Source organism: Oryzias latipes, chromosome 2 (genome assembly GCF_053564925.1).
Source record: "Oryzias latipes strain Hd-rR chromosome 2, Olatipes_Hd-rR_3.1".
NCBI lineage: Eukaryota > Metazoa > Chordata > Actinopteri > Beloniformes > Adrianichthyidae > Oryzias > Oryzias latipes.
Window position 1 is genome coordinate 43,787,960 of NC_136238.1, and position 26,831 is coordinate 43,814,790.

General features: G+C 42.1%; 1 protein-coding gene and 1 non-coding gene across 4 annotated transcripts in view; both read left to right on the top strand.

The window, feature by feature from the left end:
• The first annotated feature begins 3,009 nt into the window (after positions 1-3,009).
• trnar-ucg (transfer RNA arginine (anticodon UCG)) lies at positions 3,010-3,082 on the top strand. The gene has a single exon. It is a non-coding gene; the product is annotated as a tRNA-Arg (tRNA).
• Positions 3,083-8,613: 5,531 nt separating this feature from the next.
• Positions 8,614-26,831, top strand: part of LOC144988873 (uncharacterized) — a 385,609-nt gene continuing 367,391 nt past the window's right edge. The window contains exons 1-2 of one of the 3 annotated variants that reach the window (XR_013652929.1): positions 8,614-9,259; positions 16,128-19,612. The gene's annotated coding sequence lies outside the window, so the exon portion shown is untranslated. Of the gene's footprint in view, positions 9,260-16,127; positions 19,613-26,831 lie in introns of those variants that run through there. The other 2 variants (XR_013652932.1, XR_013652930.1) reach the window with 2 other exon arrangements.

Sequence of the window (26,831 nt, forward strand, 5' to 3'; positions counted from 1 at the left end):
TTCTGTCTGGGAGTCTGACTGACACTTTGACACTTTCTACATTCTGCTTTGATCCGGGTCTGAACCTGCTTTCCTGCCACCACAACACATCCAATCCCAGCCCAGAACCTGAAGCTGGTTCTGAACATGAAGCCGGTCTTCAGGGACAGCAGGACAGATGAGTTAGTGATCTTCTCAGATGGACTTCAGACCCCTTAGAGCTGAAACTCTCACTTTTCTCTAGGAATCAGCTTCTTGTTGACGACACACTGCTGCAGTCAGGGGAACACACAACAAACACACACACACAAAGACACACAAAGGGGGAGGAGCTTAGCTCAGGCATTGAAGTCATGGTTGAACTCTTCTGGGACTGATTTTAGACACAGAAAGCGCTGGTGTTGTAATCAATAAGATGATTGGTCAGCTTTAGCATCAATGGAAACATCACATGGTCTTTCATTAAAGTCCATTTAGATCACAGTTACAGAAAGAAGAACTGATCAGAAGTCATGGATAAATGGATATTCAGAAACATTCAGAATATTTCACTAGTCTGATTGGAATCACTCTATTCAATAGAAACCAGCAAGAAAATAGAGATTTTCTCTCCTGACCTCATTAATCATGTGAATTTATCAGCTGTAAGCCATAATTCAGACAGTAATTCCAGAATAATCCTCACATAGATGTTGTGTGTGGAGCCCATTTTCCTTTAGATGATCCAGCTCTTGGTCCACTGAACCTCCAACCTTCTTCCATTTGTTCAGCTGCTGGACAGAACAAAGAAAAACAACCAGATGTTTTTGCTGAGTCAGGAAAATGCCTGTTGGAGCTCCAACATGGTTGTTGACGGTGTTCCTCCTCTTTCTGCTCCGCTGACGTCCTCATTTTCAGCTTCCTGATCAGACAAACTCAACTCTTTTCCAGCTTTGAATCCTCAGAAGAAGAAACTTCCACCTTTGAGCCACATGCTCAGAGAATCCACTTCCAGAACAGCAGAGATTCCTGCCACATGTGACAGAGCATCCAGGTGATCTCCAACTACAGGACATCATCACCTGCCTGTGACAGTCACACCTCCATTCTAGATGCAGCCAATGACCTCTAGGCTGTTTGAGGCTCAGAACAACATGACAGCCAGGAAGACCATCCCTCCTCCTGACCACCAGCTGCTCTGTCTCACAATGGCTGCCATGAGGAAGACTCCATGAAGAGTTAACGCCCAGAGGTCTGCTGGACCAGACCCCATTCCTGACAGAGTGATCAGAGAGTGCAGAGCAGCTGCTAGACGTCTGATGTCTGACAGCAAATCTTCTAGCAGATGTCAGCTCCATCCCATCAGACGTTAGCTGACAGACTGGCGGCCATGAGCTGGAACAGCAGTCAGAAACACAGTCAGAGGGTGGAGATGGGCTGCAGGTGAAGCAGGAGTCCCCGCCAGAAAAGACGCTCAGAACTCCTCCTCTTCTTCAGCTTTCTCAGGGATGAAGCAGAAAATGCTTTTTCCAGAAACATCCCTCCTGCCTCAACCCACTTCTGTCAAATAGGAACTTCTGGAGCTGCTGGAGTCAGCTTGTTTCCATGGCAATGGCTGATGAAGGACAGCAGTTTATGTAAAGTGAGACTGGAACATTGATGTTTATACTAAAATGACTGTTTCTGTTATCAAAAGTTGCAGAAAGTAGAGACTCGGTGTTTTCCAGCAGCTTCATCCTGCAAAAAAGAAGCAGCAGCCATGAAGGGACTGAGAACAGACGGACATCCAGCCAGAATCCAAGCAGCACCTTCATCCTGATGAAGCTCCGCCTTCTGACCTTCATCAGTCATCTCCAGGCTCCGCCCCCAGTCTGCAGCAGCTTCATCTGCTGCCTCCATCCTCTCTCTGTGAGTCTCTGCAGAGTTTTTCTGCAGCTGCTGGTTTTTCTGCAGCAGCAGCAGCAGCATCAGAGCCAGAGAGCCAAAGAAAGTGGAAAGTCTGAGAAGGAAGCAGCTCTGAAGCTCTGCAGCTGACGGTGCAGCTTCAGGACTCATGAGGAGGAGCACATGCACGGCTCTGATGCTGCTGAACGTCTGACTGAGATGATCCACATTCAGAAGAGAGTTTCAGAGTGAAAGACGTGTGGAAGAAGAGAATCCTGAAGGTTTCTGTGCAGACATGAACTCAGTCAGAGAGCGTCTGAATGTTGGAGGATCCAGAAGAAACCAGGAGCTCATGAAGGTGGTTCTGTTGGAGCAGAGAGCAGAACTCTGATCCCAGTTTCAGGAACAATGCAGGCTCATGTTCTGGACTGAAGAGTTCTCCTGAAATGTTCTGTTCAGACTTCTTCAGGATCACATCTGTGTGTGAATGTGGAGCTTTGTCTGAACCAAGCTGCAGCTAGTTCACTTTGAAGCTCCTTCAGGCTCACACAGCAACAATGACAAAGACTGAAGCTGCTGTGCTGCCCTCTAGTGGCAGACATGGCATCTGCAGCACACATTTCTGCATTTCTCAACATTTTTGAAGCTCATCCAGAGAATGCCAAAAGTCTGCAAAGCAGTAATCAAAGCTAAAGGTGGCTACTATGAAGAACCTACAATATGACATATTCTCAGTTGTTTCACACTTTTTTGTTATGGATAGAATTCCACATGTGTTCATTCATAGTTTTGATGCCTTCAGTGTGAATCTACAATTTTCATAGTCATGAAAATAAAGAAAACTCTGTGAATGAGAAGGTGTGTCCAAACTTTTGGTCTGTACTGTAAATAAAAATGTTAAGTGTTTTTTTGTCTTAACCTGAAAAAATCTGTGAATTTATTTAAATCTTTCCCTATTTTTTATTGAAAAAATCTTTGAAGAAGACACAGAAACAAGAAACAGCTTTAAAATCTTTGCAGATTGTCGGTGAAAAATGTTTGCATTCCAAAGATCTTTAATTTTTTCACAATGCAGCGCCTCCTCCTCCACTTTCCTCATTGAGGCAGCAGAAGCTCCTCCTCTTCTTCAGCTTCCTCCAACTCCAGCTAGACCTGGCTGTTCTCACAGACCATGTGGCCTAATGGACAAGGCGTCTGACTTCGGATCAGAAGATTGAGGGTTCAAATCCCTTCATGGTCGGAGGCAGAACTTCCAGAGACTGACAGACGGAGGAACTGCAGCAACGTTTCCTGGAAAACCTCCACATTTCATTGAAACCATGTTGGAACTTTGTCCATGAGGTCACATGGTCTGGATGAAGCCCCAGTTCCAGCTGACAGAAGTCTGCTTCTGATCCATCAGATCTACCTAGCAACAGAAGCAAAGCTTCACGTGTTGCAGCAACAGTTTCCATGTTTGGGAGGATCTTCTGAAGAACAGCTCAGTTCCAGATCACATCATGATGTTTGATGTTTTCTTCATTCCAGGAAATCATCTGTGTCTCCTTTGATCTGTGCTGAGTCAGCACTTTGACTTCTTTTCAACTTTAGATCCATCATTTACAATCAAGGATTTATTGATAAATATGATTTACTGACAGAAAATAAAGAGTAAATGTATTTCTCATCCAGCAGTGATTGTAAGTCTTTTATTTTGAAATTCCTCAAGGATGATCATCATGGTGGGATTTCTAGATCTGCATGAACTCATCCTGAATCCAAAAGACACTGGAGCATCAAAGAATCCAACCCATCTCTGCCAACATGAGGCTCTTACTTTGAAAAGTCTCAGACTTCCTGCAGGGAAACAGGCTTTCTGCTGCTGCACTGACAGATGTGCACGAGCTTGAAAGAGCTTCCTGACTGAGGAGCTGCAGACTTTCTCCTGCAGAGCAGCAGCTGACTTCAGCGTCGTCATGGGAACACAGTCTGCTGCTGCTTCTGGAAACGTCTTCAAGGCTGTGGTGGGACTTGTTGGTCTGGAGGACAGATTCTGGGAGCAAATGCTGCTTCAGCTTCAAGCTTCAGCTCTTTTCTTCTGGCAGAGCTTAGAAGAAATGGAAACCTCCTTTGTTCTGACTGTTTGCTCCAAATCCCAGATTCAGGAATTCCTCCAAGAAGTTCAGCTCAGAGATCATCAGCAGAGAAAAGCCTGAAGTTCTGATGACAACAGAACATGATCAATATTATTGATCCACATGGAATCCAGAAGAAACTCTGAGGTGAAGACATGAAGACACAAGCTTCAGAGACATGAGGACAAGTCAGAGTGGATTCATTCTGGACTTTCTTCTCACATCTTTGTCTTTGATCCTTCAAATCTTCTGAAATCTGATCATCCATGGATTGTTTTTGTGGGATCAGATCCAGAGTTGCTGAAAGTTCTGCTGCCCTCTGCTGGTCAAAGTGTCCAAACAGCAGAGAGGAGATTCTCTGGGATTCCTTGGAGTCCAGATTCTCCTGGATGTGAACAGTCTCTGCTTCTGGAACAGAAGAGTCCTTCTCAGAGCAGCATTGAGGATCTGTTCTGTCCGGCTGAGAGCGCTCCCTGCTGGTAGGAGACAGAAGCACATCAGCTGCTTTTCTTTGGCCGTTCAGAAACAGTCTGGAGACTCTAAAAAACCTCCACTTCCTGCAGAGCATCATGTTTGATCCTCTTCCTTCAGAAACGGCTCCATTGTTCCATGGCTCAGCAGTTTGACTAAAGCAGCTGAGAGTCTGGATGCAAACAGACCTCAGCAGCTCATCCAGAACTGAATCCCCTACAGGGGGTTAAAGAGATGCTGCTGGGGGCGGAGCTTGAACACACCGCTTCCTGGAAGCCAAACTCAGGCTAAGTGGAGGAAAAGTTGGGATTTCTGGTGTTTGTAAAGATCTGGAATGGTTTCCTCCCACAAAAAGGCCTTTTTCTAGTTTCCTGCAGATGAATTCTTTTCCTGCTGGGAGTTCTCATCTGGGTTTGCAGATTCTTAGTTGGAGGAAAACTTGGAGCAAATTCTTCCCAGAAAAAGGATTTTCTCTGGAGTGAATTGACATGAACAGAGTGAGTTTGGACTGAAAGCAGCAACAGGGAGGAGATGTTAGATGTTCATCAGAAAACAGCTTTCTGGAGGAGTTGGAAGACGTCAACAGTCACAGTGATGGTGAGGAGGAGGAGCTAAAGATGGAGGAGCAGCAGGAGGAGGTTCTTCACTGAAGGAGAGCACAAGTCCAGCTTGTCAGTGCTTTGCTGATTGGCTAGTTGGATGTGTTCTTTGATGAGCTTTTCAATCTGACATCTGCTTGGAGGACTGTTTTCATCCTTTTGGATGATTCCACTATTTGAACCAGACCTGGAACTAGAAGAGACTCAATGAGAACAGAAAGACAAGAAAGGATCCAAACCAAACTCTTCTTCTGTCTGACTTCAACCATGAAGGGACTTGAACCCTCAACCTTCTGATCCATGAGGCCACATGGTCTGAGAGAACATCCAGGTCCAGCTGCAGGTGGAGGACAGCATCATCCAGCTGAAGAAGAGGAGGAGCTTCTGCTGCCTCCCTCAAAGAGGAAGGTGGAGGAGGTGAGAGGCTGCACTGGAGCTTTGGACCAAACCCTGTGATGGATGAACAACATCTCCAGGCTGTTTCCAGCATCCCTGTTTCATCTGAAGAAGCTCCAGGCTGAAAGCTGCAGCAGCTGCAAACATCTGGACTTCCTGCTGCAGCTGCAGACCTTCATGTGACTGTGGGAGCTGCAGCTGCTGAGGAGCTCAGCATCTCTGCAGACTCAGACGGAGCTCAGAGCTTCTGAGTTGTGGGAGTTTAGTGGCTGAACTTCTTGTAGGTCCTGCTTGGTTCCGGTTGTTGCTGGTGGTGGAAAGAGCTCCTGCAGACCTCTTTGCTGTTGGAAGGATCTTCTGTCTGCAGACTCTGATGTTTTATTATCATCATTATTATTATAATGTATTAATCTTTATTTGTTTTCTCTCTTCACATGTTAGAATTTATAGTGTTTACGTCTATAAACGGCACACAATGACTACAGGTCTGTGGCACTCACGTCTGTAGTCATGAAGTCATTCGAGTGCCTGGTCCTCCCCCACCTCATATTTTTTACCGCCCCCCCTCCTGGACCCCCTGCAGTTCGCCTACTGAACCAACAGGTCTGTAAACTACGCGATTAACCTGGCCCTCCACTTCATCCTGCGGCATCTGGACTCCCTTGGAACCTATCCTATTTGTGGACTTCAGCTCTGCGTTCAACACCATCCTCCCCTCTCTGCTTCAGGAAAAGCATCTCCAGCTCAACGTACCTGACTCCACCTGCAGGTGGATCACTGACTTCCTAACGGACCGGAGGCAGTCTGTGCAGCTGGGGAAGAATGTCTCCACCACCAAATTTATCAGCACAGGATCTCCACAGGGCTGTGTACTTTCCCCTCTACTCTTCTCCCTGTACACTAACTGCTGCACCTCCAGCCATGACTCTGTCAAACTGATCAAGTTTGCGGATGACACCACTCTCACACCACCCAGAAGACAGTGGAGATGATAGTGGACTTCAGGAAAGTCACAGCCTTCTCACCCCCTCTCATCCTGACAGACTCTCCCATCACCATAGTGGACTCTGTTCGTTTCCTTGGCACCACCATCACTCAGGACCTCAAGTGGGAGCCATCCATCTGCTCTCTCCTCAAAAAGGCCCAGCAGAGGATGTACTTCCTGCTGCAGTTGAAGAAAGCCAGGCTGCCAGCCCAGATGATGGTGCAGTTCTACACGGCCATCATAGAGTCTATCATCACATCCTCCATCACAGTGTGGTACGCTGGAACTACAACCAGGGACATTAACAGACTACAGCGTATTGTGCGCTCAGCTAAGAAGGTGATTGGCTGCAGCCTTCCATCTGTCCAGGACCTATACATCTGCTGAACCCGGGGGCGTGCAGGTCGGGATAGCAGCCGACCCATCTCACCGTGGACATGGTCTACTTGAACCATTCCCTTCAGGCAAGAAGCTAAGGTCCATTTGGACCAGAACCTCTCGACACAAGATCAGTTTCTTTCCCTCTGCAATTCAACATGTTTTAACTCCTCCCCCCTAAAACCTTTTCACCTATATGTCCAGTTACCAGTCCACTAACTGCACCTTGATCATCCCCAGTTTTCAATGTTTGCACAAGTTATCGTCCTGACCATTGTCTTTTTTGGTTATTTAGCTAACTGTTCATTTTTTCTATACTTAAGTGTTTATGTGGCACATTAGCACAGCAGCAAATTCCTATTCTGTGAAACCGCTCTGTTTACTGAAAATGGCAATTAATACTCCTTGAATCCTTGAATCTGAATAAATGGATGTACTGATTTAAAAGGGGGAATACATTGTGGCTTATACAAACAAAATGACATTTACATAATAATTATTAATCAAAAATTATATTTATCAATAATAATTTTATTTTGTAGTAGAACCAAACTAATTTTAGTATTGTTAAGTAAAGTAATGACTACATTGTGACCTATTTCAGAGTTTTGTTTGTTTTCTTTTTGTGCAAAAAATTGGCTGGAAATGATACAGGTACAGTACAAAACTTTATGTTTTTATTTTTGTCAGATTGTGTCATCAAAGTTTGAATCATTTTAAATTGAAAACAAAAATAAATTGAACCCTACAGTTCTTTCTGCCTCTGTTCTACATTGAAACTCAAATAATTTATCATGTTTTAACATTTACTCCATTTTCATTTTCTGTTTTTGATTTATTTAATAAAAATTTTTACAAAAAAAATGAAGATGAAAACATCAGACAGCTCTTATGGTCAAACTTGGTCAAATGTGACATATCAATGTTAGCAACGACCACTGAGCTAAACTGATGTACAGATCAATGTGGAGCAAGGGGGTTTGAGGATGCTGAAAGATTTCTATATTTTTCTATATTTGCATGTTTTTTTGTTTGTTTGTTTTTCCCTTTTTCCCCCAAAAAAACATGGAAATACGTGACATCACTTTTTCTACCGCTGTAATATGTCATAATTTTCAGATTATTTCATATTTCAGTTCATGAGGACCGCTGTGCTACAGAAAATATGTTACTTTTCTTTTTCTTGATTAAATATACACAAGAACACCTGGCTGCAGATGACAAAATGGCGCTCTAACATCATTAGCCGGAACCGGAAGTTCACATCCCGTTCCCCTTCTCCATTGTGGTAGAAAAAACTCTTTTTTTGGTCGAAAAAGATTAGTCACACCGGAATGTTGTCATTGAAAACCGCCTGTTTCTTCTTCATTTGCCAGTAAATGTAAAAAAAAGGGCGTATTTTTCTATTATTTATTTTTTACTTGTCCTGTCCAACAGCTGGGCAGACGTATGAGAGCTGAGGGCCTCTTGTGTTAGACATATTTTACTTTAACAAGAGGGGTTATTCATCTTCAGACAAACCAAAGGTATGTCTGAATAAACCCCTTTTGGAATTGAGGCCAAACTTTATTAATTTCAAACATGTCTGAAAATCTTTGGTGTTGGACCGGACGGAAAAGGAAAGAGGGGAAGAAGAGAGAGGGACGTTAGAGAGAGGGGGGGTAGGAGGGTGATAATAGGAGGGGAATGGGGGGTAAGACCATGAAGCAGCATAAAGCAACAAGTTACTGGATGTTTATCATTGCAGTGAGGTTCAGATGTAATACAAATCTCAAAGGGCAGGGCCTGTTCACACACACTCAAATGTCAGAAACACACCTGTAAGCTGCAAAAATATCCAAGTGTCAACATGTACATGTAACAAGGGCGTTTTTTCTTGCTGCCCCCGACAGAAAATGGAGTAAGCCCTGGCTGTCAATTCTGCAGGCTGCACCCAGGGGTAGTTGGAGTATATGAGCGACAGACAACACTCCAGACCAGCTGGTGGCGCTAAAGCACCATGACGCTGTTAGCCAAACAAAGAAGAAGAACAGCACGAGGCGCTAGCAGCGTTAGCTTGTTAGCAGGCTAGCAGCGTTAGCTTGTGTTGAGAGGTCGGTGGTGTTTTGTTGGGACGTTTGTGAGGTTTTTGGACAGAAAGGACGATACGTGGTTCGTGTGGGAACTCTCAGCATTTTCCAAAGTGTCGTAAATGAGTGAAGAAGTGTTGAACGGAAAGACAACGTGGATTGCTGTGATTGTGAGACTAGCAGATGATCGATCGGAGCTGCAGTGAAGAGGACGGCGGTGTTTGTGGGAGTTGGAGCTGAAGATCGGAGCAGTAACCATGTCTTCAGAACCTCAGGAAGGTTCTGTCAGAGAACAACTTTCTGCTGCTGAAGGAACCATCGTCCAGAACGAGGAGGAGCTCTGTCGTCAGCGCAGACTGCTGGATTATAGCAGCTGGAACCCGCAGCTGCAGCTCCACGTGGTTGGTACGTTCACTGCTGCTTCCACCTGCAGACACATAGATCCATGAACGTCTTTGTTTTCCTCTGAACTCAGTTGCAAAGCGTGGGACCTCTATGAAAAACACGCTTTAGGTTTTGGGCCGAACAAGATAAAATTTACTCAACACACTAAAGCTAAACTTTTACAACTTTAACTTGTATTTTCAATATTAAAATGAATAAAAATGGACAGGAATATTAATCCAGAATAAATCATGTTAAACCTTAAATAATTTATAACATTTTGCTCTCCATTAAATATATTCTGTCAAATTAAACAAGCATGAAGATGCTGCAGAACAAAATAAAACAAAGCCTGGAAATATTAATAGCTAGAATTAACAAATCAGATCTTTCTGTTTTCTTTGCTCTTTTGTCATTTTTTAAAAGCTGCACTCCTGGCATGATTTTTAACAAAATGTAACAGCCCAGAGCTGCGGGTGGCCCCTCTTTCTGCCAGTTGGACCACAGTGTATGTCAATCAACGGTGGGCTGGTGACTGGTGGGATAGAGGGGGCGGGGTCTGCCTGTATGTGCGTGTGCGTTTGGTGAACGTTCTCCCTCAGAGTAAGAGAAAGCTGGCTGTGATATTTGATTTGGTTCATGCGGTAACCGTTCTGACGTACAGGATCAATAAGGAGCTGTTTGACAACCGCCGCCTAAGGAGCTTCTTTGCAGCCATTACAATATTTTTATTTCTGCTTGGTGAGTAATGTCCTGTGTGTTTCTTTGTGAAACGGATCAGAGGAATTAGATTTTTTGAAAAACTTGTTTTTGTAAATTTCATGTTTAGGTCTAATAAAACATGACAAACTAAATATTGCTCATAACTGGGATTACTCCAAAAATGAAACCACTACTGTCAACACCACTAGTGTCCTGTGAGAGATGGTCAGGTGTGCTGCGGGAAAAAACATCATCAGCATAAAATCATGTTTGTGTTTATCAAAAAAGGTTTAGGTTTCAACCTGAGTACCGTATTTTAATGACCATATGACACTCTGGGTTATAGAACACGGTCACAGTTATGGGGATTTTTCAGTCTTTGAAACATGCAGAAGGCGCAGTGAGTGTTAAGGCGTTCGAATTGGATTAGCTGCAATTTTTTTTGCCAGTTGTTTAAACAAAGTTCTGATCAGAAGCTTTCATCTGTGCTGATGCTCAAATTTGCATCCCATTTTGTTATCGGAAGTAAAATGTTATTATCTAGGTTGCATAAGAGTGTGTTTATTTTGGAGAGAGTTTTTATTCATGGAAAAAATTAATCAGAGACGTAACTAGTTCTGGATCAAAATTATAGCATTAAGCTCGTTCATAGTTCTCAGATGGAAGCTTCTAAATAATGGAAGTCACTTAAGCTTTCATCACATTATGCCAGTGGAGGCTTCAGATTTGGATGTTAAATTGTGTCGTCTTACAGGTTGGTGTTTGGCGCTATACTCGAATGGGAGTGGCCCAACCGTCAAAGGTGCCAGGTCACACATAGCAGTCATACTTGTAATTACTGCATGAGTTGTCTGACTGACATCCGTACGGATCACTTATCATCCGTTCAGCCCTAGTAGCTTCCTGTGGGATTCGGTGTTCAACCGTGTAACAAGTGAACAAAGTAATGAAGCTCACTGTTGTTGTGATTTTGGGCTACACAAATAAAATTGAATTGAATTGAATTGAACTGTCATGAAGCACAGCAAACACAAAAATCAGTTCTAACAGTTTACAAATCTTCTTAAACAGTTTATTTCTCCTTCAAGGTTTTTGTCGGAGAACAAAGAATTTAAAGTCAGAGATTTCAGTGTTTGGGTCATCTCTATAAAAGAAACGGCTGGTTGTAACAATTTCTGCATTAAGGTGAAGAGAAACATTTAAACTAAAAAGAAACAATCTAATAACCCAAAAAGAAATAAAACATTTTTGTTAGTTACTTTTTTATTTAGATAAAAGAATAATTGAAAGCTAAGTTTAGGAAAAAAGAAAACAAGACACAACAATTTCACACAATGCACGCAAAAAATGTGTTTTGCAAACGCAAAAAAACGTTTTTGAAAGCAAAAAAAAAGTTTTTGAAAGCAAAAAAAACAATTTTTGAGCAAAAAACTTTGTTTTGTGTTCAACTTAGAAAGTTTTGTGTGCAACGTGGTGGCAGAAATATCACTCCATATCCTTGGTCCTCTTCTTTTCATTACTTCTCTTCTTCCCCTTGGCAATATCTTCCGTAAATTTAATGTTAATTTTCACTCTTTTGTGGATGACACCCAGCTCTATGTATCCAGTAAACCTGACTCCTCTCTTCCACCCTCCTCCCTCCACTCTTGTCTATCTGAAATCAAAAACTGGTTCACCTTAAACCTTCTCAACCTCAATAGCGATAAAACTGAGCTACTTCTAGTAGGTTCCAAATCCACCCTCTACAAAGCCACAAGTCTAACTCTTTCCATTGATTCATCTTCTGTCTCTCCCTCCCCTCAGGTAAAGAGTCTGGGTGTCATCTTAGATAGCACCTTATCTTTTCAGTCAAACATCAATAACATTACTCGGTCAGTTACGCAACATTAATCGTCTACGCCCCTCCCTCACTGTCCCCTCTGCTTCTATCCTGGTTCACAGTCTGGTCACTTCCCGTTTAGATTACTGTAATTCTCTCCTTTTTGGTTTCCCACAAAAAACCCTCAATAAGCTTCAACTGGTCCAGAACTCAGCTGCCCGCATCATCTCCAGAACCCCCTCCTTCAGTCACATCACTCCAATTCTCCACCAGCTGCACTGGCTACCCATAACCTCCAGGATCCAATTCAAACTCCTCCTGTTCACCTTTAAGGCCCTCCATAACCTGGCTCCTCCTTATCTCTCCCACCTCCTTCATATCAAAACCCCCTCTCGTTCTCTTCGGTCCTCCTCCTCTGTTCAGCTCTCTGTCCCTCCGGCCCGACTCGTCACCATGGGAAGCAGAGCCTTCAGCTGCTCTGCTCCTAAACTCTGGAATTCCCTCCTTCCTGACCTCCGTAACATAGACTCTCTGCCTACTTTCAGATCTAAACTCAAAACTCATCTGTTTATTTCTGCCTTCCATCCTGATTCACTTTTTATTTTATCTAGAGCTGTGACGGCGTCGAATTTTTCATCACCGCGGTGATGAACCACCAGGGGGCGCGGTGTCGCGGTTAACCGCAGCCCCCCCCCAAAAAAACAAAAAACACAAAATCCCCCGGCGGCCGCATCGGAAATAAATACAGTTACAACGTACTATTCTTTGTTAACAATGACAACAAATGACAACAACTAACAACTACATATCTAACTTATGAACTAACTATAGGTGTTGTAGATTGATTGATTGTGTGTGTGAGCGCGGAGCGTCTTGTGTAGGGATAGGAAGAAGGTGCGCACACGTGTTGGGGGTGTGTGTTGATTCTTCTGCAGCGGACCGCTCTGGAGCTGCACGCAAGTTTCACCTGTGCTCTCTGGTACAGACATCTTCTCAGAATATTATTTATTGCCCAGTAATAAACAGACTGCAGACACTTTGTCACCTCTCCGGTAGCCATGAAGCCTGACACCCATGAAGATCGCGGGGCAGGAGGCTCCGCCTTTGTTTATACAGACACGTAACGTTACGCTGCAAAAAAGAGTTCCCAAACAAAACATGTAGTGATTTTCATGGAAATCTAAAAGGGCGCGTTCATGTTTGGTGTTACGGATTGAAGGAGGACAGTAACCCCCCCCCCCCCCCCAACACAAAATCCTCCGGTGGGCGGCCGTGTCGCGCACTTAGGAACGCACGCAGCTTGTAATGGAAATGAATACAATGGAAATTAATAATTAGAAAGCAGTAAATTTGTCGTTTTTCCTCACGAGACGGAAACTTCTGTTGTAGAATAAGGATGTGTGCTTCTGAAAGCGCGCGCCTGTTTGTGTAAAGGGAGCCGCATGTCACGTGCAGCGCGAAGGCAGACACTGAGAGCACGCGCGGTGGGAGAAAAGGAGACAACAGTCTGAAAGAAAGAAAGTCTGAACACAGGACTAGCAGAAAAAGGAGATTATCAGCAAAGATGAATGTGTTTATTATAGTTCCAAACACGCACCATATGCAAAACGTAAAAAAAAACGAAAAAGTGCGGTGATGCGGTTATCGTCACAGCCCTAATTTGATCTACTATTTTTATTGTGCTTTTAATGTCTATTTTTAACCTTTGTTTTGTAAAGTGTCCTTGGGTTTCTTGAAAGGCGCTTTAAATAAAATGGATTATTATTATTATTATTATTATTGTGTATTGGCAAGACATTGGGGATACAATACATATATCCGATATTGTACAGGAACACATTTCTTTCTCTTTTTTTAAAGTATGATTTAGAAAAGACAGTACCTGACTATTAATACGTCTTTTAAAATTCTGCTTATTTAATGATCACAATGTTAAGAACTGTATATCATGTATAAGTTACTTTTACCAACCAATAATGTTTTTAGAGCATGATTGAGGAATTTAAGTGCTTTGGGTTTTTTTCTTCTTCAATATTGCTTAATGTGTGATGATGAGTCAGGATGACAGGATGAAGAGGAGCTCTTTAATGTGGCTGAGATGTTTTGTTCCATGTTTTTTTTTCCACGCTTTCTGACACGTGGAAGTAAACTTGTAACATTCATCACAACAATAGCCGCGTTTCCATGGGCAAAAGTAATCGGAATGAACGCCTGATCGGAAAGAAAATGCGTCATGTAAACGCTCCGTTCGGAATACTCTGCCCCGGTCAGACTCATTCGGATCAGAATTTCTTTCCGATCGAGATAGGTGGGTTATACCGATCGTTTATCCGATCGTGGAGCATGTAAACGGTCATTCCGATCGTGTGTCACTGCTGCTCTGGGTTACGTCACGCATAGACGGTGTTTCGCTGAGAGAAAGCTTTGGAGCGCATACGGGACCGACCAGCTCTGCGGACGCCCCGTGAAAAGCGCCGCTCCGCTCTCGCCCCGCTGGCTCTCCCCTCTCTTACACCCCTCACGGGGGAGATTAGGAGGAGGAGCGCTCACTCGGTCCACTGGCACCCGAGTGAGCAGAGCAGCTGGATTAATAATTTTGTGTCGGGGGGGGGGGGCTTTTTTACGTGTGCGTTTTGTTGTTTTGTTATGTGTGGGAGAATTCAGACTGCGAGCCGTCCCGCCGCTCTGGGTTAGCGGCTGCAGGACTCGGGAGGAACCGTGTTCGAACAGAGCTCGGGCCGCTAGCTCACAGAGTGGCTTTGGGGCGGTCTGTGTGAACTTTCAGAGCAGAAATAAATGTCGCTCAGTCCTTAGAAAGCTGCAGATTGCTGCGTTTCTCGCACGGTCCTGGATTTTGTGTCCATCCATCAGGCTAATGATGTTAGCCCGTGTTAGTCTGTCCTAAGCTTTCGTCCAGCTTAATTCTTCCACAAAAAAGCACTGACCACACAGATTAAATATAACGATGAGCGAACAGGCAATTCATAATATTCATGACATTAATAAAAGCACGTTTGGAAGATCGTCTCGTATGTTACCGAGCTGCTGCATAAATGTCTGTGGCAGCGGTTTGTTTACAACAGGACCTATATCCGCATCCGGGTGATTTTTACACTACTGCGCATGCCCAAATGATTCATTCCGAACGAGAGTATGAGCCATGGGAACGTTTGTTCTAATCGGAAAAAGGTTTTCTGTGCCCATGTGCACGGGTGAATTTTAACCCGACCATTGATCCGATCAAGATATTCTGCCCATGTGACCGCGGCTAGTGTTGGCTTTTTTCCACAGTGTTTTACACATCTCTTTGATCAGGTCGCTAAACTAGAATCTATTGCTGTGAGATTCTGCAGAACTTTGGCTCGCTTTGCCGACAGCATTTTGGCTGATGCTCCATGCATTAGCTGCTGTGCAGCTGCAGTGCTTCACTTGTTCTTATCTAAGCCGCTACAAAGCACAGCAATCTGTGTTTTTCTATGATCCTGGCAGCAACATGGCACGGAGTTTCGGTTCGATACCCATCCTTAGTAATGTCAAAGTAGTGCATATCTCATAACAAAAAAACAAGATGCTTCTCACTAACATTTTGTAGAGTTGCTCAAAGAGGCTCAGTGTGCATTGCAGCCAATTAATGGTTGGAGGTTTAAGTGTAAAACTAGATTCTGACTCAAAAGGACACTGTTAAATGATTAAACAAATATCTTTCTGACAGCTTTTTAAATTGATTCAAGTATCAGCAAATAAATTATCGCTATATACCGCGAAAATGATTTTTTTCTAACCGTTTCTGCTCAGCAGTGTCAAGCCAGGCTGATTTTTAAGCTATAGTTCCTATTTTGTATTCAGGGTACTATTGGGGGACATGGGTAGAGGGAAGAATCTGGTGAGGGAGGTGTGCCAATTTTGTGTGATTATCCTGCTTTTTCTTCTTTAATTATTTTTTTAATTGCTATTTTGTTTTCTTTTATGTTAAGCACTTTGTGTGCTTAACCAGAATGAAAGAAGCTATACAAATCAATAAAGTTTTAGTTCATACTGGAAATGGTAACAGGATTTTTTTCCCCAAAGATTCCTGGTGTTGCAAATGTAATAACTTATTACAACTTAAATATGTCTGTTTATATGCTATAGTCAAATCATGGATCTCAATCTAATTAGGTTCTACTGAAATGCAGTGTTTTTTTAAAAGACCAAAATCACTTCTTAATTTCTTAACTTTGAATGACATTTAAGTCGAGACGTTCAAAAAACAAAACCTTTTTATAATTTTTTTTTACAGAAATGTTTTTGATATTTATTGCTGTTTGACAAGATGTAATGTCCTTTGAAAGAATAAGAGGCCTCCTTTCTGTGTTTGTGTCCCTGCAGTTCTCCCCCAGCATTATGTGACTGAAGAAGATTTCTGCAACCAGCAGAGGAATGTCACAGTGCAACAGGAGGACCCAGAACCTCCACAGATTAAACAGGAACTGCAAGAACCTGAACCACCACAGATTAAACAGGAACTGCGGGAACCTGAACCACCACAGGTTAAAGAAGAACAGGAGGAACAAGAACCACCACACATTAAGGAGGAAATTGGGGAACCAGAACCTCCAGAGATGAAAGAGGAACAGGAGGAATCAGAACCTCCACAGACGAAAGAGGAACAAGAGGAACAAGAACTACCACAGATTAAAGAGGAACCAGGGGAACTCTGCATCAGCCAGGATGAAGATCAGATTGATCTGAAGCAGGAGACTGATACCTTGATGGAGATTCCTACTTATGAGGAAGATGAGAACAGTGAAGCAGATCTAAACAATCAGCAGAGCTTTAATGTAACTGATAGTCAGGATGAAGAAAGAAACCAACATGAAGAATCAACATCAACTACAGATGAAGAGACAGAATCAACATCAACTACAGATGAAGAGACAGAATCAACATCAACTACAGATGAAGAGACAGAATCAACATCAACTACAGATGAAGAGAAAGACCCACAGAACAGAGATCAGAGGAAGAGGAGGGACAGAAGTCATGTCCAAAGTGTGGACAGCTCTCACATGTCAGCAGCTCAGTGCGACTCTGATGGTAGAATAAACTTAACAAATGCAACTTTGGTTAAGAAACGCAAACAAACTCCTAAAGAAAAGAGACTTTCCTCTGTAAAGTCTGGTGAAAAATCAAGAATTGAGAAGCCTTTTTCTTGTAAAGAATGTGATAGAAGTTATAGTTGTGTAAGTAGCCTCAAAAGACACATGAGAAGTCATACAGGAGAGAAATCATTTTCTTGTGTAAAATGTACAAAGAGTTTTAGTAATTTATCTGGTCTTAAAATGCACATGAGGACTCATACAGGAGAGAAGCATTTGTCTTGTGAAGAATGCACAAAACGCTTTAGTTTAAATTTTGATCTCAAAAGACACATGAGAACTCACACAGGAGAGAAGCCTTTTTTTTGTATAGAATGTCCTAAACGTTTTAGTTGTAAATCTAGTCTCAAAACACACATGAGAACTCACACAGGGGAGAAGCCTTTTTCTTGTAAAGAATGTACAAAAAGTTTTAGTAATTTATCTGTTCTTAAAATGCACATGAGAACTCACACAGGAGAGAAGCCTTTTTCTTGTAAAGAATGCACAAAACGCTTTAGTTTAAATTTTGATCTCAAAAGACACATGAGAACTCATACAGGAGAAAAGCCTTTTTTTTGTTTAGAATGTCCTAAACGTTTTAGTTGTATATCTGGTCTCAAATTACACATGAGAACTCATACAGGAGAGAAGCCTTTTTCTTGTAAAGATTGTGACAAAAGTTTTAGTAGTTTATCTACTCTCAAACAACACATGAGAACTCACACAGGAGAGAGGCCTTTTTCTTGTAAAGAATGTACAAAATGCTTTAGTCATAAATTTAATCTCAAAAGACACACGCGAACCCATGCAGGAGAAACGCCACTTTTAGACAAAAATTGTAATTAAAAATTATGTGAAAAAGTGAAAAAACGTTTTTCAATTGTAAAATCGTTCCCTATGGTCTTTTTACTGATCATGCAGTTTTTGCCAGTGTCGTATTTAATACATATTTTAGTACAGCAGAGTTCATCAGAAATGCTCATCTAGGTTGTGGGCAGGACTGTTTTTGCTGACATTAGCTTTGCTGAGTTTCCCAACATTCCTTTGTTTACATGCCCTTTTTGGTTCAGGGGTGCTCATTACGTTGATCGCAGTCGACCGATCGATCTTTAAGGACATATAGGTAGATCGCAGGCAAGCAAAGATAAACAACTCAAAAACGAAAAATATACACTGTATTCCTTAAAAATCCCTCAGCGAATCAAAATTCTCACAAAGAAGTACGGGACTTGATTGACATGCAGAACGGCCAATCGAATATCCACCCACCGTCAGGACTATAAATATTTGGACAGAGACACATTCTTTTAAATTCACTGTGGTAATGTACAAAAACTAAATTAGTTGCTCCTGGATCAAAATTTCTTCCCGATCGAGATAGGTGGGTTATACCGATTGTTTATCTGATCGTTTTGCATGTAAAAGGTTCATTCCGATCATGTGTCACTACTGCTCTGGTTTACGTCATGCATAGACGGTGTTTTGCTCCAGAGAAAGGAGCGCCATACGGGACCGACCAGCTCCTCCGCGGACACCCCGTGCAAAATGCCGCTCCGCTCTTGCCGCCCTGGCTCTTCGCCTCTCCCCTCTCTTACACCCCATCGAGGGGTATGGGGGTTACGAGCGCTTCGTGCCCTGTGATGTCTGGACCCTGCGCGGTCCAGCTGCCGGTGGACCGAGCGAACTGTGTCTCTGAGCAGAGCAGCCGGATTTATTAATGTGTGGGAAAATTCGGACTGCGAGCCACCCTGCTCAGGGGTTGACATAGCCCAGAAATTTGCACTGGCCCACAGGGCCAGTAGTTTTTGAAAGTTACTGGCTTGACACCGCGCACAGCGAGACCCGCCGCTCCGCAGGTGCTTGCAACTTTAGTGGGGTCCGGGGGCATGCCCCCCCGGAAAATTTTAATATGGTGCAATTTGGTGCATTCTGGTGACATCTAGCACTTATTTCTACACTTTTCAATGACTAAAAATAGAGCATATCAAACTTAAATCTGCTCTAGTCTGTTTCAGATGTTTTGAAGAGAGCGCTGCAGTGTAGTAGTTAACACTAGTTAAGAAGTTTTCATGCTGCTTCTAATCACTGCTATTTCACATTTGTTCCTAATCAATAGTTAAGAAGTTTTATTGACTTTTTTGCCCTGACTGCCTTAAGGTTCTGCTTTTTGTTACTGTTGCAAAGTTACATTTACTTTTTAGTTACTTTAGTTACCTAATTAAATTAAATAATTGAAAAATTAAATACAATTAAATTACTGAGATCATTCAGCTAACTAGAAATACTTACTGCTTACAGTGTTGTAAAGAAAAACAAAATTAAGTAGTTTGACATTTTACTGCATTTGAGTCTGAGATTCAGGTATTTGGAGTTGCCTTTGATTCTTTGACATTCAGCTTAAAGCTTAGTGCATACAGTTTCATCTTCAATGCATTCATTAAATATCTTGCTGTCCATAGTACTAATTCCACCCGTCACTCCATCTAACATATTCCTATCTATTCCTGCCATGTCTTCCACATCTCTGACATGCTTCAGTGTCTCTTCAGTGAAGGTGTCGGATTTATGATCATCGCGGTGAAAAACCACCAGGGGGCGCGCTGATATGTGTGTCAGTTTAAATATATCTGCCTAAAATGTAATAATAACCCACTGGCTTGTTCCTTCGTTGTTGCTGTTTAACATTGTTTAGTATTGAATTGTAACATTCAATAAAGTTTGAAAAAAAAATGAGTGAGCGCGTGCCGCGTGGTGCTCGGCAGTGACAGCCGCGCGCGCAGGCGGGAGAGGAGGAAAAGAGTGCTAAAGGGTTTCCCATAGAAACCCTTGAAGTCTGAACACAGGACTAGCAGAAAAAGTGAATTATAAAGACGAGGTAAATCTACACGTTTTGGCAAAATATACTTTATTGTAAAAGGTGAAAAATGTATTAATTGTTAGATATTTTAGTGGCCCGAGCGGACAAGTAAAAAATAAAGTCTTGTGGTCCGTACTGCTTGAAAAACAGGACCGGGCCAGCGGACAAATGGCTATGTCGAGCCCTGCTGCTGCTCTGGGTTAGTAGCTGCCGGAATCAGTAGAACCGTGTTCAAGCAGAGCACGGATCGCTAACACACAGTGGCTTTGGGGCGCTGTGAGAACTTTTCAGAGCAGAAATGCCTCGTAGTGCTAAAATACTGTTCAAACAATCAGGTGGATTTGTGTTTTCAGTCGTGTCCTGACAAAATAAATGCTGATGTTATTCTCACATATTTACGTGCAGCCAGAATGCAGATTGCAGCGTTTCCGGCATGAATTTATGTTCATCAAACAAGGCAAATTTTGTTAGCGCGTGTTAGCCTTCTCCTGGGAGAGCCTAACACGTTCTTCCACAAAGAAGCACTGACCAAACGGATAAAAAATAAAACGATGAGCGAAGAGGAGCTTCATAATATTCATTACATTAATAAAAGCACGTTTGGAAGATCGTCTCGTATATTACCGAGCTGCTGCATAAAATGTATGTGGTAGCTCAGTTTGTTTACAACGGGACACATTAACACTTCCGGTATTTTCAACACTACTGCACATGGCCAAATGATTTATTCCGACGGAAAATGTGACCCATGTGAACGTTTTTTCTTATCGGAAAAAAGTTTTCTGTGCCCATGTGCTCGGTTGAATTTTAACCCGACCATTGATCCGATCAAGATATTTTGCCCATGTAACCGCGGCTATTGAGTTAAAAGGAGGCACAAGGGATTATTAAATGCTTAGAAGTTACATTTTCTAAAGTCTGATTAAAGTGCTGAAAACATTCTTTTTTGGTTCTTTTGATTTTCTAAGATACTATTTTTTAGGGTTTCATCAATAAGCCACTATGATCACATTGCTAAAATAAAGTCTCGTTTAAGTAATAATATACATCATGAGTTTTCCTTTTTGTATTGATTGACGAAAATAAGTTGTTCATGAAGTTATTCTTTTAGATTTACTTGTAAATACAAATAGAAATGTGTTGTTTTGAATTATGGGGATAAGATTTGATTTTTAATAAATGTGAATCTAATTGAAATTTTGCTGATTGATTTTTAGTAGTGGATTTTTGTACTTTTATTATATTGTTTAAATGTGTTGTGGTTAACCATTGTTTTAAATAATTCTGAGACAATGTTGTCTAATTCAGTGTGTTACCATGACGACACTAGAATTATTTTTACACATCTCTAATTATAACATTATGTGATTCATGAACTGTCATTATTGTTTTAAAAATAAAATAATTACAGTTTATATTTTGTTGAGTCGTGTTAGCAAATAACAGTTTTATAAAGAAAAGATTTAGTAAAAATGTATGTAGGAAAATGCAGATAAAGAACCAAACTGGTGTTCTTGTGATTGCTGTTTTCTAGTAGACAGTAGAACTGTTCTTTTTGGTTCTCAGTGATTTAATGGATCCAAAACATAATAAAGTGAACAGAATACAAATAAAGTTAATTGTTGTTTTTGCTGGAGACTCATCGTTTCTTTCAGCCTGACATAGATCATGCTTGGTGACTAAGCTTCAGGTGATAAAAAAAAAGTTGGTGTTATTTCCAGTTTTAGAAAGCACGTGCCTTCTGCACAGTTTAATTTTTGAGGGACCAACATTTTTTTACCAGCCAAACTACAACACTATTTTACACAGACATACATTAGGACAGGGGTGGTCATTACGTCCATCACGATCGACCAGTAGCTCTTCAAAGATACGAGGGTAGATCGCAGGCCAGCAAAGATAAATTACCAAAAAAATAACAAAGTACCTTTAAAAAATCCATCAGCGAATCAAAATCCACAACGGCTTTCCTCTGTTCTTTGTCCACCACTACAATGTCTGGTTGGTTCGCCAGTACCATTCTATCTGTCTGGATCTGGAAGTCCACAGGATTTTTGTCCTCTCATTCTCTACCAATGGTGTTTCCCATTTTGACCTTGGGGTTTCCAGTCCATATTCTGCACACATGTTCCTGTATATTATTCCAGCCACTTGATTGTGGCGCTCCATGTATACTTTACCTGTTGGCATCTTACACCCTGGAGTTATGTGCTGGATTGTTTCAGGGGCCTCTTTGCACAGCCTACACCTTGGGTCTTGTCTGGTGAGGTAGATCTGAGCCTCTATTGCTCTGGTGCTCAGGGCTTGTTCCTGAGCTGCCAGGATGAGTGCTTCAGCGCTGTCCTGTAGGCCAGCCCTTTCTAGCCATTGGTAGGACTTCTTGATATCAGCCACTTCAGTTATGGTCCGGTGGTACATCCCATGCAGGGGTTTGTCCTCCCATGAGGATCTGTCCTCCAGCACTGTATCCTCTGCTCTCCATTGCCTGAGACATTCACTGAGCACACTGTCAGTTGGGGCCTTGAGCTTGATGTACTCATGCATCTTGGATGTTTCATCCTGGATAGTGGCTTCTACGCTCACTAGTCCTCGGCCTCCTTCCTTGCAGCTAGCATACAGTCTCAGGGTGCTGGATTTGGGATGGAACCCTCCATGCATGGTGAGGAGCTTTCATGTTTTAACATCCGTGGTCTGTATCTCTTCCTTTGGCCATCTTATTATTCCTGCAGGGTATCTGATAACTGGCAGTGCGTAGCTTTTTATTGCCCGGGTCTTATTTTTGCCATTGAGCTGGCTTCTCAGGACTTGCCTTACCCGTTGGAGGTATTTAGCTGTTGCAGCTTTCCTTGTTGCCTGCTCCAGGTTGCCATTTGCCAGCAGAATTCCCAGGTACTTGCAACTGTCCTCCACGTCTGCTATTGTTCCTTCTGGGAGTGAGATGCCTCCTGTCTGGACTACCTTGCCTCTCTTTGTCACCATCCGGCTGCATTTCTCGAGCCCGAATGACATCCCAATGTCAGTACTGTAGATCCTGGTGGTATGGATCAGGGAGTCAATGTCACGCTCGCTCTTAGCATATAGCTTTATGTCTTCCATGTAGAGGAGGTGACTGATGTTGGCTCCATTTCTGAGTTGGTATCCATAGCCAGTCTTGTTGATTATTTGGCTGAGGGGGTTCAGACCTATGCAGCACAGCAGTGGGGACAGAGCATCACCTTGGTATATCCCACATTTGATGGACACTTGTGCAAGTGGCTTGCCATTGGCTTCAAGGGTGGTTTTCCACAGCTTCATTGAGTTTCCTATGAAGGCTCTTAGAGTCCTGATGATGTTGTACAGTTCCAAGCATTCAGTGATCCACGTGTGTGGCATTGAGTCATAGGCTTTTGTCAGATAAATGCATGTAGACAATAAAGAAAGACACAATTAGAAACAACAAACCACAACAAGAATCAAGTTTCTCATGCACGAGGGAGAGGAGCAAATGTGGCAGAAACGTCCATCACTTTTCTCTTCTCAAAGGATCTGCTCTCCCCGTGCTGCTTTTATTAAGAATACAGGTAGGCGGTTACAAAGAGAAAAGTTCATTAGGGGTGTCATTGAATGACCTCATTTGGTGGGTTCTAACTTCAAACAGTATTTCTTATCTGCTAAGGACAGTGTGTGGTAAAACCCCCTCATCCTTGCTAGGGATGAGAAGCAGATGAACAAACACGGACAGACTTAGAAAGTCCTTTGTCCCACGAGCCATCAGACTGCACAACACTCTGTGTTGAGAGCTTTTACTCTTGCTTTTGATTTTGATTAAACTGAATTTCTGGGAAACTTGACATGTTTTTAGGAATTGTTCATACTTGCTTTTATTCTTGTCATCCGTTTTTATCCTTTTATATTTTTATTTATTTAAAGTTTATCTATCTATCTATCTATCTATCCATCTATCCATCTATCCACACAAAGCTGTTTCTAAAAAGGTAAAAAGGTCAATCTGAGTTAACATTTAAACATCCATTTAAAGAAATACATTTAAACAATGATAATAATAAAATATTTCCTTCACATAGTCCCCCGTTTTTATCATTGATAAATGTCAAAATCTCACATCCAACATCACATCTCTTTTCAGTTTTCTGTGACATCTTCATTTTCAAAACACTTTAAATTTACACTCAGATGAGAAGTTCTCTTTTTATTTTTTCAAGTCCCAGCGCAGACTGAAACATTTGTACCTTTTAATTTATAAATGCATTCTTGGGTTGGTACCGTCTTATCTCCAGCAGCTCATAGAACTGAAGAGCAGCAGCAACTACAGCCTGCGCTCTCAGGACACGGTCCTGCTCTCTGTGCCCAGAGTGCGCACAGAGATGGGAAAAAAGGCTTTTAGATTTGCTGCGGCACAGTTTTGGAATGAACTCCAGAAAGAGTTTAAATTGAAAGAATTGATCTCCCTGGGCTCTTTTAAAAAACTTTTAAATGAACGTGAGACAAAGCTTTCAAATTGTAAATGCTTTATTTAAAACTGTCTTTTATGATTGAGTGTGAGTGTATATAAGTGTTGTGTGTTATTGTTGTGCTGCTGCCTCTTGGCCAGGACGCTCTTGAAAAAGAGATTTTTAATCTCAATGAGTTTTTATCCTGGTTAAATAAAGGTGAATAAAATAAAAATAAAATAAGTCACTGCAATTTCAAAATCATTACTGTCATCTTGTTCTCCCTTTAATAACAAATTGTATTCTTGACTCTGAAGAAGACTTTAAATGCTTTAATTGTAGCATTCAAAAATAAACCTAATCAATAATCAATGCTCTCAATTCTGAGAGTGTTTTTAGCAGTCCCCAAATGGAATCATGTGGCTTGACATCAATAAGGTTACGTCTGTGGCGCAGGTGAGGCTCATGGACTGCAGAAACTATGAAAGTGTGACCTGTGACCTTTACGGGAGCACAAATCCCACTCCAGTCTCTAGGCAGACTGAGTTAGAGGTCCTGCCCACATAACCAAAACATTTAATCAACCAAATAAGTACCGTTGTTACCTGGCATCAAATCTGGATTAGATCCAAGACAACGTCCTCTGGGGCAGGGAACAGCATAACCATGGGAAACTCTGTCATTGATTATCTAGACTGTGAAGGGAACAAGAAGTTCATGACACATCTTTGTCGGCAAAGTTCCTAAAAACTCTGTGCCATTGTTAGTTACGCAATGTGGAAACACAGTTCCAGGTTCCACACTAGCATATGGAGCTAATGATTTTTTCAATTTCAGTTTTTTAAACTGATACAAACTCTTACAGCTTGGTCTTATAAGAGTACCATTTGAAGTGGTAACGGCTCCAGTACTAACATACCCTCTAGTACTGTACTGTATTCAATAACACAGTCGCTTTTCCACTCAGAAAATTGCTTTGCCTGTAAATTAGGATGTAGGGATGAAGTTGGAATTACAGAACAAAGATAGCAATCAGATCTTTTCCTTTAGCCAGTAACATACAGCGGGGAAAACAAGTATTGAACACGTCAACATTTCTCTCAAAAAACATATTTCTAATCGAGCTATTGACACGAAATTTTCACCAGATGTCGGAATCAACCCAAGTAATGCACACATAGAAAGAAATCTAAACATTTATGTCCATAAATGAAGTTATGTGTAATAAAGTGAAATGGCACAGGGAATAAGTATTGAACACGCTTACTGAAATTTATTTAATACTTAGTGCAAAAACCTTTGTTGGTGATTCCAGCCTCAAGACGCCTCCTGTACTGAGAAACCAGTGGAATACATTGCTCAGGTGTGATTTTGGCCCATTCATCCACACAAACTGCCTTCAAACCTTCAAGGTTCCGGGGGTCTCTTCTGTGAACCCGGATCTTCAGTTCTTTCCAAAGATTTTCAATTGGATTCAAGTCTGGTGATTGACTGGGCCATTCTAGCAGCTTTATTTTCTTTTTCTTCAACCAGTTGAGTGTCACCTTGGTGTGTGCTTGGGATGGTTGTCTTGCTGAAAGATCCACCCTCTTTCATCTTCAGCAGCCTGGCAGATGACAGCAGATTCTGATCAAGAATGTCTCCATACTTTTCTCCAGTCATTATTCCTTCAATGATATGAAGTCTACCAGTACCACATGCTGAAAAACAGCCCCACGCCATGATGCTCCCACCTCCAAACTTGACTGTTGGTATGGTGTTTTGGGGGTGATGTGTGGTGCCATTTTTCCTCCAAACATGTTGTGTCTTATGACATCCGAAGAGTTCAATTTTGGTCTCATCTGACCAGAGTATCTTCTCCCAGAATGTCATGGGTTTATCCAAATATTGTGTCACAAACTCCAAACGAGCTTCAACATGCTTCTTCTTCAAAAATGGAGTCCTGCGTGGTGTGCGTGCATGGAGGCCATGGCGGTTGAGTGCATTACTTATGGTTTTCTTTGAAACAACGGTACCTGCTGATTCCAGGTCTTTCTGAAGCTCTCCACGAGTGGTCCTGGGCTGTTGGAGAACCCTTCTGATGATTGTTCTGACTCCTCTGTCTGAAATCTTGCGAGGAGCACCTGGCCGTGGCAGGTTTATGGTAATGCCGTGTTCTTTCCACTTCCGGATGATGGCCCCAATGGTACTCACTGGAACTTTCAGAAGTTTAGAAATGCGCCTGTAACCAATGCCTTCAGTGTGTTTTGCACCAATAAGGTTGCGTAGGTCTTTGGACAGCTGTTTGCTTTTACCCATCATGCAATCCTTCTTGTCTAACACCTTGCTGGTGAGAAACCTTTTTAAAAGGCATCAATCAGGACTATACCAGCTGATATTACTTTGCACTAATAGGGGGGAGGTTAACCTTCTGAATACTGACAAACTCCAGCTGCTTTCTTGGCTTGCCAGACCTTTTTACCCCTCCTTTTCTTCATGTGTTCAATACTTATTCCCTGTGCCGTTTCACTTTATTACACATTACTTCATTTATGGACATAAATGTTTGGATTTCTTTCTATGTGTGCATTACTTGGGTTGATTCCGACATCTGGTGAAAATTTCATGTCAATAGCTCGATTACAAATATGTTTTTTGAGAGAAATGTTGACGTGTTCAATACTTA